The sequence below is a fragment of the Lynx rufus genome, unplaced genomic scaffold, assembly GCF_022079265.1.
Source record: "Lynx rufus isolate CCGP_SWC_20201006 ecotype Redwood Valley unplaced genomic scaffold, mLynRuf1.p SCAF_2, whole genome shotgun sequence".
Taxonomy (NCBI): domain Eukaryota; kingdom Metazoa; phylum Chordata; class Mammalia; order Carnivora; family Felidae; genus Lynx; species Lynx rufus.
In genome coordinates this window covers 30,368,154-30,381,155 of record NW_025814834.1, presented here as the reverse complement: position 1 = coordinate 30,381,155, position 13,002 = coordinate 30,368,154, and positions in this window count along the sequence as shown.

The window sequence follows — 13,002 nt, the reverse complement described above, 5'->3', positions numbered from 1 at the left end:
CCCAATTCAGCTTGCTAACGTTTCACCCTGAATTAGATCAACGTGACTTCCTGGGTGCAGGCAGTGATGGACAATCTCAGTGGTCTCCTACAAAGGGAGCCCTCCCCTCTGGGTGGGAGCAGAGCCATCAGGGAGCCTCCCGTAGGCAGGCAGTCTGAGGATGGAGGGGCTGAGCTGGGCATGCCTGGTCCTTCTTCCAAACGTACAGGTGAGGGGAAGGGGAGAGCCAGCAGTGACACTCAAGTGAAACTTTCTCTGCCTAGAAACATGGAAGGGAGAGATGAAGTGCTCCCCACCATCAGCCCCATCTGGGGTCAAAGACTCAAACACTCACAGGGGGATAGTGCAGCTATGTAAAGTGTGCTGGAGTGTAAGAACATCAAGGGCAGCAGTGGGGGGATGGAAGGTCTGGGAGAAGATGGGGAGAGACAGAGGCTGTTCTTGGGGAACAGGAAGACTCATGCCCCTTCTACTTGACTCTGGCCGATTATAGGGCGCAGTGCTGCCCAAGCTTCTGAGTTAGGATTCTCTCTGAAACATGAACTCTGATTGCTAAATGATGACACAGAATTCAACCTCACACAACTCACCCAAGGACTGCCAGTCGGTGGCCTATTTTGTAGCAACCAAGTAATGGCCTGGGAAGGGCGATACTTTAGGGATAATGGAAAGCCAAGTCTGCAGGCCTTCGGCCTCTCAGGTAAGGGCAGAGGAGACAGGGGGATTTCCCCAACAATAAACACGGGGGAGCCCAGGGTGCTGGGGCAGGAAGAAAGGGTCTTACAGGAACCCCAAAGCCAGGGGATCTGAGAGATTGCTTCATAGCCCCAAAAGGGGGGGGGATGGTAGCCTTTGATCCATAAATACAGGAGGATGAAAGGGCTCCCATGGGGGAAAGAGGGAGATCTTGCCAGAATCTGCCTTGTTCTCCAAGCTCACACCCTCTACTGTCCTCAGTCCATTCAAATGCCTAAGGAGAGGCAAACCAAGAAGCCAATGAGTCACCCAGTCTGGGAGGACTGTCCTTCCGTCCTTGCTTCCTTCCCTTTTGCTCCCCTCCCCTCACTAATTGTTTCCAGGGCTAGAGCTGGGGGCAGACGTCGTCCAAAGGCCTGCTCTGTTCCTCCCTTCCCCTCTGGAACAGGCCTCACAGGCTGCCCTGTGTTGCTAGTGCCCATTCATCTGGAACTGACTGTTCACAGCCCCAGCTAAAAAGGCCTTTCATCCACTCATTATCCCTCCACCAAAACCTCAAATGGGAAGAGACTTCAAAGTGCCACAACCGAGTTTGATTTCCAGTCTGCTGCAGCTCTCCCACGAGCAGAGGCAGGAAGGAAAAGTAGCCCCACTGTCCTCAGGTTCTACCTCTGCCAGTGCAGTTGTCATCTGCCCGTAGTAATTCCCACTCTGCTGTGTTCCTTCCCTTTTTGGATCCTTCCATGATTGTGTCTAGTAGAGAAACAAAGGCTTCAAAGGAAGACTCTTTCACAGTCCCAAATTGCCCCCTCGCTCTGGTGAGAATCCCCTGTTAGTGGCATACCTGAAATGCTCTGTCTTCGAAGTTCCCAGTGGGTTGGATCTTGAAACCAAGAGGCCCCTGGCACAGCTCCTGGATTTCTCCATCTTATTCTCCTCCCCCTATGGTTTCATTCCTGATCAGAACCACATTTCTAAGGGCAAATCTAAAAAAAAAAAAAAAAAAAAAAAAAAAAAAAAACTTTTTTAACATTTATTTATTTTTGAGAGACAGAGAGAGAGAGAATGCAAGCCGGGGAGGGGTAGAGAGAGAGAGGGAGACACAGAATCTGAAGTAGGCTCCAGGCTCTGAGCTGTCAGCACAGACTCAAACCCACAAACTCTGAGATCATGATCTAAGCTGAAGTCAGATGCTACTGACTAAGCCACCCATGCACCTTCTAAGGGTATATCTAAAATGAGGCTCTGAGCTCTGGAAAACAGTGTGGAGGTTCCTCAAAAAGTTAAAAATAGACCTACCCTACAACCCAGCAATAGTCCTGCTAGGAATTTACCCAAGGGATACAGGAGTGCTGATGCATAGGGGCACTTGTACCCCAATGTTTATAGCAGCGCTTTCAACAATAGCCAAATTATAAAAAGAGTCTAAGTGTCCATCAACTGATGAATGGATAAAGAAGTTGTGGTTTATATATACAATGGAATACTACTTGGCAATGAGAAAGAATGAAATCATGCCATTTACAGCAACATACATGGACCTGGAGGGTATTATGCTGAGTGAGATAAGTCAGTCAGAGAAGGACAGATATATGTTTTCACTCATATGTGGATCTCGAGAAACTTAACAGAAGTCCATGGGGAAAGGGAAGGGGAAAGAATAGTTGCAGAGAGGGAGGGAGGCAAACCATAAGAGACTCTTAAATACAGAGAACAAAATGAGGGTTGATGGCGGGGTGGGGGAGAGGGGCAAATGGGTGATGGGTATTGAGGAGGGCACTTGTTGGGATGAGCACTGGGTGTCTTATGGAAGCCAGTTTGATAAATTATATTAATAAAATAAAATAAAATAAAATAAGGCTCTGAACAGCACTGGAATAGCGAAATGGCCATTTCCCCATCTTGATCTTAGGGGTCATTCAAATGCCACCTGGTCTATTTTGTTCATCTGGTTTCTAATTCGAGGTTGTGGTGAGCTATTACAATCTATGGATCTTTGAAAATTTGTAGTTCAGTCCTCAAGTCCTATGAGAACCAAATATAAACCAGGGTTTCCTTTTCCTCCTCACCACATTCTCATTTTCTTGAGTGAGAGATGCCTAGGTTGGTTGGGCAATAATATCTCTGCACAGAAGCACACCCCTAGCCTGTCATCTGCCTAGACCAAGCATCAGTGAAAATTCTTGTGAGGCTTTGAGCATGTGCATACAAGCACATGACCTCAGGCCTGGTAGAATCTTAAGAACCCAATTTCTGACTTCTTTGGAACCATGTTTCCCAGCATAGGTAAACCAAGAGTTAAAGGTGACTGGTTATTAAGAAGATTTTACCTCAAGAGCCAACCAGAGCCTAGACTCTTGCTTTATTTAGTGTATTTGTTTCCATCCACCCCCACCCCCAACTCACCACCTTGCACAAACCCTGTCCTAAATCTGGCCCTAACAATTTCTGCTTGGGAAAACCCATTAAACTTGGATGAATGATATGGCTCTCCCTTGCCATACAACAGTTGATATTTCCTTCTAACACACGCTAAAAACCTCTCAAGTCCTAAGGGGATTCAGCACTATTGCTCTCTGCCCATGGTGTTGACCATCAGTGTTCTTTATTAAAAGCAGCAGCTCTGTCCCCAGGAGCCCAGTCAGGCCCAAGATGAAGGGAAGGTCCCAGTGTCCCCATCTACTACCACTGCCCCTTCTCTCACACTAGCTTGGATGACCTGACATGCAGTGACTCTAGAAGCAAGAGTAAGAACTCTGCTCCTGCTCCAAGGCGTAGATTGATAACAGTGTCTCATGCATTTCATGAGCTAGCAGTTGGTCCCTTTCTGCTTCCCAGGGTATTTGTCCAAGCCCTGTATAAACCATCATTTCATAAGTTTGGAGCCTAGACTTACGAGTGGGTGGTTCTAGAGCCTATGTTGTTTAAATAGGTGGGGAAATTGGGTGTTTGGCTCCAAGGTGGGTCTGGGGGCACTCAAAATCATCAGTTATATCTTGCACAATGTTTTGATAACCTATTCACAGATTTACTTTTTTGGAAACGCAGTTCATTGCAGTTCATTAACAGAGACATTGTAGGTTTAAAATGCAAAATGCTTCATGAATTTTTAAGCTAGAACTTGAGACTTGAAAGCCATTTTCTTGCTTGAGGCAGGAAATCCAGGCAAAGCACCTGAACCCTCAGGCCAGCTCAGCTACTTTGCTTTGCCCCTGGGGTTAGAAGTTTAGGAACCTTTGATGAGCAAGATGATCATTAAGGTCTGTTCCAGCTCTTGGATTCTAAAAGTATATCCTCCTTCCTTTCCTGGTGCTCATTCTTTCAAGAGGTGAGACAAACACAAACACGTTCCCCTAGGACAAAATTACCTCTGATATTCGTGTTGTGCCATCTAAATAAAAAAGCCACCTTGCTGGACACTGAAAATTGTGTCCAGCCCTGAATGGAGAGTGCCCAAGGGTGGCTGGAACCAGGGGTTCTGCTGTCGAAGATCATCTAACCCCATCTCATGAGGAGCTGCCACTTCTAGCTATATGACCTTGGGCATATCCCTTAACCTTGACTAGAGCTCAGTTCCCTCACCTGTAAAATGGGGATAATAATAATAGAAAGCACTCCGTGGCATTGTTAGAAGGATTGAATGACTACTTATGAAGTGCTTAGAAGAGGCCCCACATACCTCAAGTACTACACGAGCGTTTACGGGTAAATGAAATAAACCTTGGACCTGTTCTTTTCCCAAGGTATTTTAGCATTCTTAGTTCCATCAAGAGCCTTCCCTTACTGCTCTTCACCAGAATTCCCATGGCAATTATATGGATAGGGTTCTCATTCCCTCTCACCATTGGCATGTTCCCCCACCTTACCCATAGTGGGGTGGAGAATTTGCACAATAGCTCATGTTCATTATCAGCTAAGAAAAGCTGCCCATATCAGCAAGAGAAAGGTGTGTGTGACTTACAGATACTTGTGACAGGCTGAATGATGGCCTCCTGAAGCTGACAGTATCCCAATCCCTGAACCTGCGAATATGTTACCTTAGGTGGCAAATGTGAGTAAGTTAAAGGATTTGAGATGAAGAGATTATCCTCGTGGGCTCAGTGCAACCACAAGGATTTGTACAGGAGGTCAGAGAGGAGAGAAGATGCCACCCTGGTGGCTCCGAAGATGGAGAAAGGGACCACCAGCCAAGGAATGTAGGCCGACTTCAGAAGCTGGCAAATGCAAGGAAACAGATTCTCCCTGAAGCTCCCAGAAGGAACGCAGCACTGATTTTAGACTTCTTGATCTTAGATCTCCACACTGACCTCCCAAACTGTAAGATAATAAATTTGTGTTGCCTTAGGCCACACTTTGTGCTAATTTGTTACAGTAGCAACAGCAAAGTAATACAATGCTGTATACCAAAGACTTTTTCTAGCAAGCACCTGGAAAGTTCAGAGGACCTGACCTTGCAGCAAGATGCCCAGAACAAACCACAGGCAAGTGGAGAAAGAACACGACACCATTATTTTTCAAGAAATACTTGGCATCATCGTCTGGACTCTGTTTTATGATCAACTAAGAGTTGGATCAGTTGCCATCTGGCCACAAATGGTACCTGCGTGCGTTTCCAGACATAGCAGGAAATTTGTTCCTTAGGAGGTTTTTGAAAGTTCTCATTTTTGCTTTGTGCCATTTCTTCCATTATGTTTGTTGACTGGTACCAAAATCTTCCGTTTGCCTTTTTACGTGTTTCGACCATAGTACTGACAGTGAATATTTATCACAAGCCTTCTGTGTATCAGGCTTTGTCCAGTGCATTACATGTGCTCATTCCTTCAATCTTCACAGTAAACTTTTAAAGCATATACTGCCATTGTGCCCATCTTAGAGATGAGGACGCTGAGGCACTGAGAGGACAAGTAACATTCCCAAAGTGACACAGTTCGGAAGAAGATATGCCTGCCTTCAAACCTGGATGGTTTGACTCCAGAGTCGCGGCCTAACTGCTGTTATCTTGTCCTCCATTTCCCCATAACCGTGAATTTCCTAAGGGCCAAAGGCCCAGTGTTACTCTTGTTTTTACCCCCCTCACTCCCACCCTACCACGCCTACCACATTTCTTGAGCACTTGCTATTTCTAGGGCAGAGGTAGACACTTCCACATATATCGTTACTTCGTGTAATCTCTGCTCTAACCTCAAGGGCCTTGTCCAAGGTCATCTGAGTACCAAACTGAAAGAATCCGCACCCCAACCTCTTTCCAAACCACCGTGCTGAATTACAGAAATGGCAGCACTGGAATTGGAGCCAGAAGCCTGGATGGGAGCCTTGGTTCTGGCACTCATTACCGGCTGTATCCCCTGAGCCAATCTCTTCGCCATTTGGGCCTGTTACTTCTCCTCTAAAATGGAGGTGACAAAACCTACCTGGAAGAGACTCCGAGCTCCTGCTGCATGGGGCCGGGAGGCAGAGCTGCTTCTGCCGAGGCAGCAGCCAGTCTGAGGCTGGGTGATGGAGCAGGCTGATGGGCTCTCTCCCCTTCTCCCAGGGAGGACTCTCTGGTCTTCCTTCCGGGCCTGCTCCAAGAGGAGCCATCATCCAACTAGAGGGGCTGGAGATTATTTCCTCCCCTGGAAGCAGCACTGCACTGCCTTCCCCAACTGCCTTCCATTCCTTAGGTGCCGACACTATTCCTCCCTCTGTCCACCCCCAGCCAGGGGCATTGGGAGCAGCGTAGAAAACCTCACTGTCACACGGGGATGGGGCAGGGGACTGAGGCCCTACCTGACCCGTTTCCCTCACCTTGGTTCCAGACACCTATCCAGGCACTGAAGGAGGTTTGAAGACTAAAGGGCTATGGGACATTCTTGTTTGAGGTGAGGAAGAGGGTCCCGGTCTCAGGAAATAATCACAGCACAGGGTTTGCAACTTCCCCAGCTCAAGGATGGGAAGAAAGGAGGCAACCCAGAGTCATCTCCAACCCCCACTCCAGGAGCCAGGAAAGCTGCTCAGTGACCTACCGAATTATTTAAAACCTAATTCAGGACTTCAAATTGTTTAGCTCTCTGGACATTGTGACATAATGCCCACAAGCTGTAACGTCTACAGCTTGTTTTGGGACGTTTTACTTTCAAATGCATTTTCTGCCCTCATTATATGTGAATGAAAATGGAAGCTGGCCTCTACTACCCCGGCTAGATGATTCAGAGCTCCTCACTGACTTCTCAAGGGCCACTAGAATCCCTCAGTTACAAGCGCTACAGCGGGAACCATACTGTCTGGACCAGTGCTTCTCAGTAATACTGCACACCAGAATCCCCTGGAGAAAGTCAAGCTGCTCTCAAAGCCCAGATCCTACCCTGACTAGTCCGATCAGAATCTCTGGAGCAGGTATGGGTATTTTTTAAAGCTCCTCCCCTGGTTTTAATGGGCGGCTAGGATTGGGAGCTCCTAGAATGGTGGTTGAGAACTCAGTCTTTGGACTGAGGCAGACTCACAGGTATTACTATCTATATAGTGATGGGCAAGTCACTTGGGCTTCATTTACTCATCTGTAATGCCAATAAGGAGTGCAGCACTTCCCATTTTTTTCGTGTCCCAAAGCACAGAGAAAATAAAAACTATTTATAAAGCGTCCCAGAGTAAACGAATGAGGGAAGGCGACCTTCTTGGGTGCTCAACCATCCCGATGGCTGAAGGGATCCGCCTCTGTGCATAGTGTGTTCTCTCAAGGCGCACTGGTCGGGCGGCTTTGCCGAGACAAGCGAGGGAGGGCTTTTACCACCAAGAGCACGGCGGGGGGACAACTGTCAAAGTGCCGCGCCTGTGCAGAATGACAGCCCGAGAGTTTCATCGCTCTTTTTCTTTTCCTCTTCAATCTGAAAAGCTGCATTGAATGTGTGCAGAATTAAAGCCAGGAGTGTGGGAACAGAGGCCTGATCGGAGAGCCACTCAAGACTGACAAGTTGACCGCTCAGCATGTTGAAGTCATTTGTCTAGCTGGAAGATTGTTTTTCCTCTTTAGGTTTATTTCATTTGCGGAACGGTTGGGGTTTGGGGGAGCTGTTTGGGTCCTGACACTTGAGCTGCTTCTGCACCACTGATTTATAACAGACTCTTGATTCTGGAAACGCTGGTTACCCTGTTTACATGCAACCCAGAACTCCCTCCCCCTGCCACCTCCGCAATTCCATTTCCCCCTGCTGCATGGAGACGAAAAAACAGAATGTAAAATATCAAATGTGCTGGTGACAAAGAAAGGCCAAGAAGCCACTGGTTACATGGGTTTGGAAGTGGAAGCCAGGTGCATTTTCTCCAGTATGGCTGCAGATCGTCTTTGAAACAGATGTCACCCGCTCCGCCGCCATTCTCTTTTCGCCAGGGAGGCAGAGAGCTCCAGAATGGGAGACAATAGGCATTAATATCCATTGGAATGACAGCTGTTTATGACTCGCTTTGCACAGGACACGTGTCCCCCAAGCAGAATGATTAGCGCTCCAGCAGAATACGATATTTGTGGGTAATCAAAAGCGAATGGCAAACCGTTTGGACTAATGGGAAGCAGGGTCCACATCAGCCTTTCTGGAAGTTCCCAACAAGAATAAATAATAAAGTGAGCTCATCGCAATAGAGCAATAGCTTCCCTCCTACTCATAACATGGTGGATTTGTTTAGTGTATCCTGGGAAAACTTACCTGCCTCGCCAGGGTGTTATGAGGATTAATTAATGTTTGTAAAGTGCTTGGAAATCCACTGAAGAAATGTACCTTGTCGATGCAAATTATTATCATTCTATAGTGCCTTTCATCCCAGAATCTCAAAGTGCTTCCCCAACAATTAATTAAGCCTCACTACACCCCTGTGAGAGAGGAAAGCATCATTCTGCTGGCGCTAATACAGCAGAGTTTTTGCACCTGAGTCACAGAGTCTAATGTTCAAGTCGCCCTCCAGGAGGGAGAGAGACCCCATTAGCGAGCATCCCTAAGTGCTTCATAATACATGAGTCACTAACAATGCAAGGCAAAGCACTATACTCGATACCTATGGCCATAAGGACTTGTTTAATTTTGTTTGGTCCCTAATTGTCTGGGCTACTTGTTTTATTTTTCTCCCTCCCCTGTAAAGCAATAAGGTGCTTGTCAGATGAGAGCCCAATTAGCAGCTGCAATGAGTTACAGTGTTCTGACTACACCTTCTAATCCTATTCCTTACCATCTGTAATTCCAGAAACAGGTTGCACCCTCTCCCACCCTCTACATCCCCAAAGAAGGTAACTTCCCTTTCACAAAAATTTTAATGGCATTATTAACAGGATGGGCAGTTAGATGCTGTGTTAGCAATCCAGAAGCCACGCACACATCTAACATATGAGCATCTCAAGCATGTATTGTGATTCTTTTTTCATTACAAGTGCAATAATTCACGAGCACAAATCTCTTGTATTGGCTCCTTTTCAAAGAAGCCTGGAGATCAAATGTGCATGTGTAGCATTCCAGGGTGTACCGTAGACAAATCAGCCTGCAGAGTCCTCACCAAATGCATTTCGAAACAATTTTTTGGCATCAGCTCTGGACAGGTTTAAGACAGGCTCAGGAAGCCAAAGTTCTACTCATGAAAACCTGGGAGGAAGATCACGATTTCCAACTCTAATCCTATTTCAGGGGTTGAGTCACTGTGTGACCTCAGAGACATTCCCTAGACTCACATAAAACTTCCGATTTCTCTTCTGCTCATCTTGGAGCTGGAAGACCCAGGTTTCCAATTGGGTTGTCCACTTACCAGTCGTGTTACCCTAGACAAGCCACTACCCATGCTGAGGCCCCGCTTCCCCATCTATGAAATGGGAATAATGATGACCACCCTGTGTACTTTTTGTGTTGCTGTGTGGAGGGAATGAGATCATTTTTATGTGGGAGCGCTTTGTGATCCATGAGAGCTAGACAAGTGTGAGTGGCTGCTAATAGCAAGAGACGAGTCATCATGAGAACCCTGCAACTATGGGAAGATACATTTGTTCGTAGTCATAAATCGCATGGCCGTCTGTAGGTGCAGCATACTTCTTCATGCTAAGAAACACCGATAAGAGAAACTGAAGAGCTCTAAGGTTTTGAAAGTCTTAGGCATCATCAGATGGACTGTAGCAGTTTGGTTCTACCAGTCTAGCTTCTTTACCACTTCCTGACCCTATCCCCATCTCCTGGTCTCCTTGTTCTGGTGAAAATTCCTCCCCAACACCGTGTAGCCATGGTGGGACTTTCACGCATGGAGTCTCAGCTGCACCCCATGCTGAGAGGAGGCACATGACCCAGGCTGGCCAATCAGAATGCTCCATCTTCTGGCCTAAGGGATGGGCATCAACCAAAGCATGGCCAATTGGAGACTTTCAAAGATTAATGTTCAGATGTTGGAAGGAAGAGAGAAGTTCTGTTCCCGTTGAAATTGCTAAGCCGGGAGGATGTGAGTTGCCTGCCACTTGAACAAAGCCAAGACGTTCTGAGGCAAGAGAGAAATGATTATTCGGGGCACATGTGTTAATATGGGGCAATGGCTTAATGCCTGGACGACATTGTTTGGGTTCCCAGATCTGGCTGTTCCTAGACTTCTGATTTCCTAATTAGATGAGCCAATGAATTCCCATTTCATCTGAGTTGATTTGGGTTGAATATCTGTTCCATGTAATAGTCAAAGGTTTGGTTAATTCAGGAATGAACTTACCAGTGAAGAATAGACACGATTTATCAGTTCATTTTTGGGGGCAGATGGGTCACAAAACCCCAAACTCCATAATTGGATGAAGCAGTTGTTTCATGAACCTCTTTGTAATATCTATAACATAGATAGAAAAGGTGATTTGAGATGACTATGCTTTTTAAAGAGAACATAGTCGGTCTCCTTGCAAGTCAGGCATCATCAGAAGTTTAGCATCTATTGTCTCTTCCTGCTCCTTATCATTTAATCCACAGTGTAACCAATAACTGTTCTCCTGATGTTAGTTCTGTGCTTGGGTTTCCCCTTCTCTTCTGCACACCCCAACTGAAGTCTCCCTTCTCATCTCATTCTCTCCATTTGCATCATATCATTCTCACTAGGGTCAGTGCTGTCCCATGAGCAGATTGAAAGCTCTTTGGGGAAAAGGTTGGAACCTCTGAAAGTATAGCACACTGCCTGATACATAGGGGGATCTTGAACTTACTAACCAGTATTTGCTGTGACATACTGCTCACTGGATTTAAGAGAAAGCTAAGGCACAAAAGTATGACTTTTTTATTCTGACATCAATCTGGTTAGGCCAATCAAAACATTTGAGTGTAATTGGTGTGTGTGTGTGTGTGTGTGTGTATGTGCGTGCTTTAACTCACAGGATTTTTGTTGACTGGATTGGGGTATATGTATACCTGGGTGCATGACGATGAACTCCAACTCTGATTCCAGATGGCCTGAGTTCAAATCATGATATATTGTGTGACTTTGGGCTAATTATAGCCTCTCCGTGTCTCATTCTCCTTATCCATAAAAATGGGGGAAGAAAATAAGCCTACCTCATGATCATGAGAATTAAATTGATTTGTGCCAGGAGAACAGATAGAACGGTGCCCAAATCATAGCAAATACTCAAAAAAAAAATGTAAGCTGGCATTATTAAGAGTGAAATCTGCCTGATAGTACTCATTCAACTATGGGTATACAGATACAGAATCCAACAGCTCTCCTCGGCTACACAAGGTGCACCTCGTAGTTTTCCCGATCGTTCTGCCTGTGAACTCGGGTGCTTGTTTCTCCACACGGAATCACTGTCCTGTGGGGTTGGGCAGCAGGTGGCATGATCAGGAAGGCCCACGATGGTGTGTCGCCACCACAGCAAGTCACAGATGGTGTTCTGGGAAGCTGTTATGAAAACCAGAGAGAGGAGACCATGGACACCCATCAAGGTTAAGAACCACAGAGCTCTTCTTCTTGTGCTTGTCAATGCCTTTTCTGTCTAGTTACCTCCGTGAACATTTATTTTTCTTTATCATGTCCCAATGGTAGGTTTTTTTGCTCTCTCCGTCTGGACACAAATGTTTACTTTTTCGCCAATTTCCTTCCCCACTAGCCCTCATCTGATCTTTATTTGCATCCCTGTGCTTGCATGAGAAAGCGTGGTTCATGAGCGTCAAATGGATGGAACGATTCTCATGGTAAGGCAAGTTTGTAAGTCCTCCGAGGCTCCCACAAGGTAACTTCTGACCTACACGCACTTCATTCATAGAGCTTTGAAATTTGTTCAACGTGCTAACAAGTCAGAGAGTATTTACAGAGGAGGGATGAGTCAAATGGGGAACATGAACAGATGGAGAAGAGCCAGTTGTTAAGCTTCAAGAGCACCTTTCCCACATTGGAATGCATCAAAGCCCGGCGGTATAAGCTGCACGCAAGTCACTACGTGGTATAAAACGGATTTAATTTACTACCAAACGCTTTGTTTTGCCATTACATAATCACAAATGTGCCCCCAAAGAGGCAATATTGGAATGTAAGCCAGGGCAAGGAGCCAGCCAGACGTGAGTTCTAGTCCTTATGAGACAATTCCTTCCCCTTTCTTACAAATCCTCTGTGGCCATTCCGATCTGCGACAGAGACGTACCGTGACACCACGCTTGTCTGTTGACTTGTCTTCCGTTTACCTCGCTGAGGCGTGCAGGTTACCAGGCAGATTCCAACGCATGCTGAAGATATATACAAAAGGTAACTGACCTCGTGCCTTGGGGTGTTGAAGTGACTCCCAGCTACACCTCCCCACATCCTGCCGACTCCGTTGTGAAATTGCTGTTCTGAAAACAGAACTCAGAGCGGCTAGAGAATGGCCTGGACAGGGTAGGTCTCAACGCATTTCCCCACAAGGCCTTGCTGTTAAATCTCCCACAAGCTCTAGGAGCAAATTGTCAGAGATCCACTTAGCCGGCCCTAAACACCTCAGCCGCCTCTACTGGATGAGAGAAATTGCTTTCAGCGGATGCCCCTCAAGAAAGTTGGCTACAGAATGGATTTCTATAAAGAGAATTCCATTTTCTCCTGGCTTCCATTACAAAATTGGAAAATTTGTCACACTGGGGGGAACTCCCCTCAGGAGACTGAAATGAACTTTGGGGATGAAAAAGAAATTAACGTAAAGCCACAGCAATGGCACGTCTCTTGTTGGAATGCACCAGTGCCTGCTGGGAACCACCTAATGGTTCACTTTCCTTTTGAACCATTTCCAGCATTTTGTGGAAGTGTTGGAACTCACGAACCTCACACACAACCGCCAGTCCTTTTCCCTCCTCACCCAAATCTATTAGCATT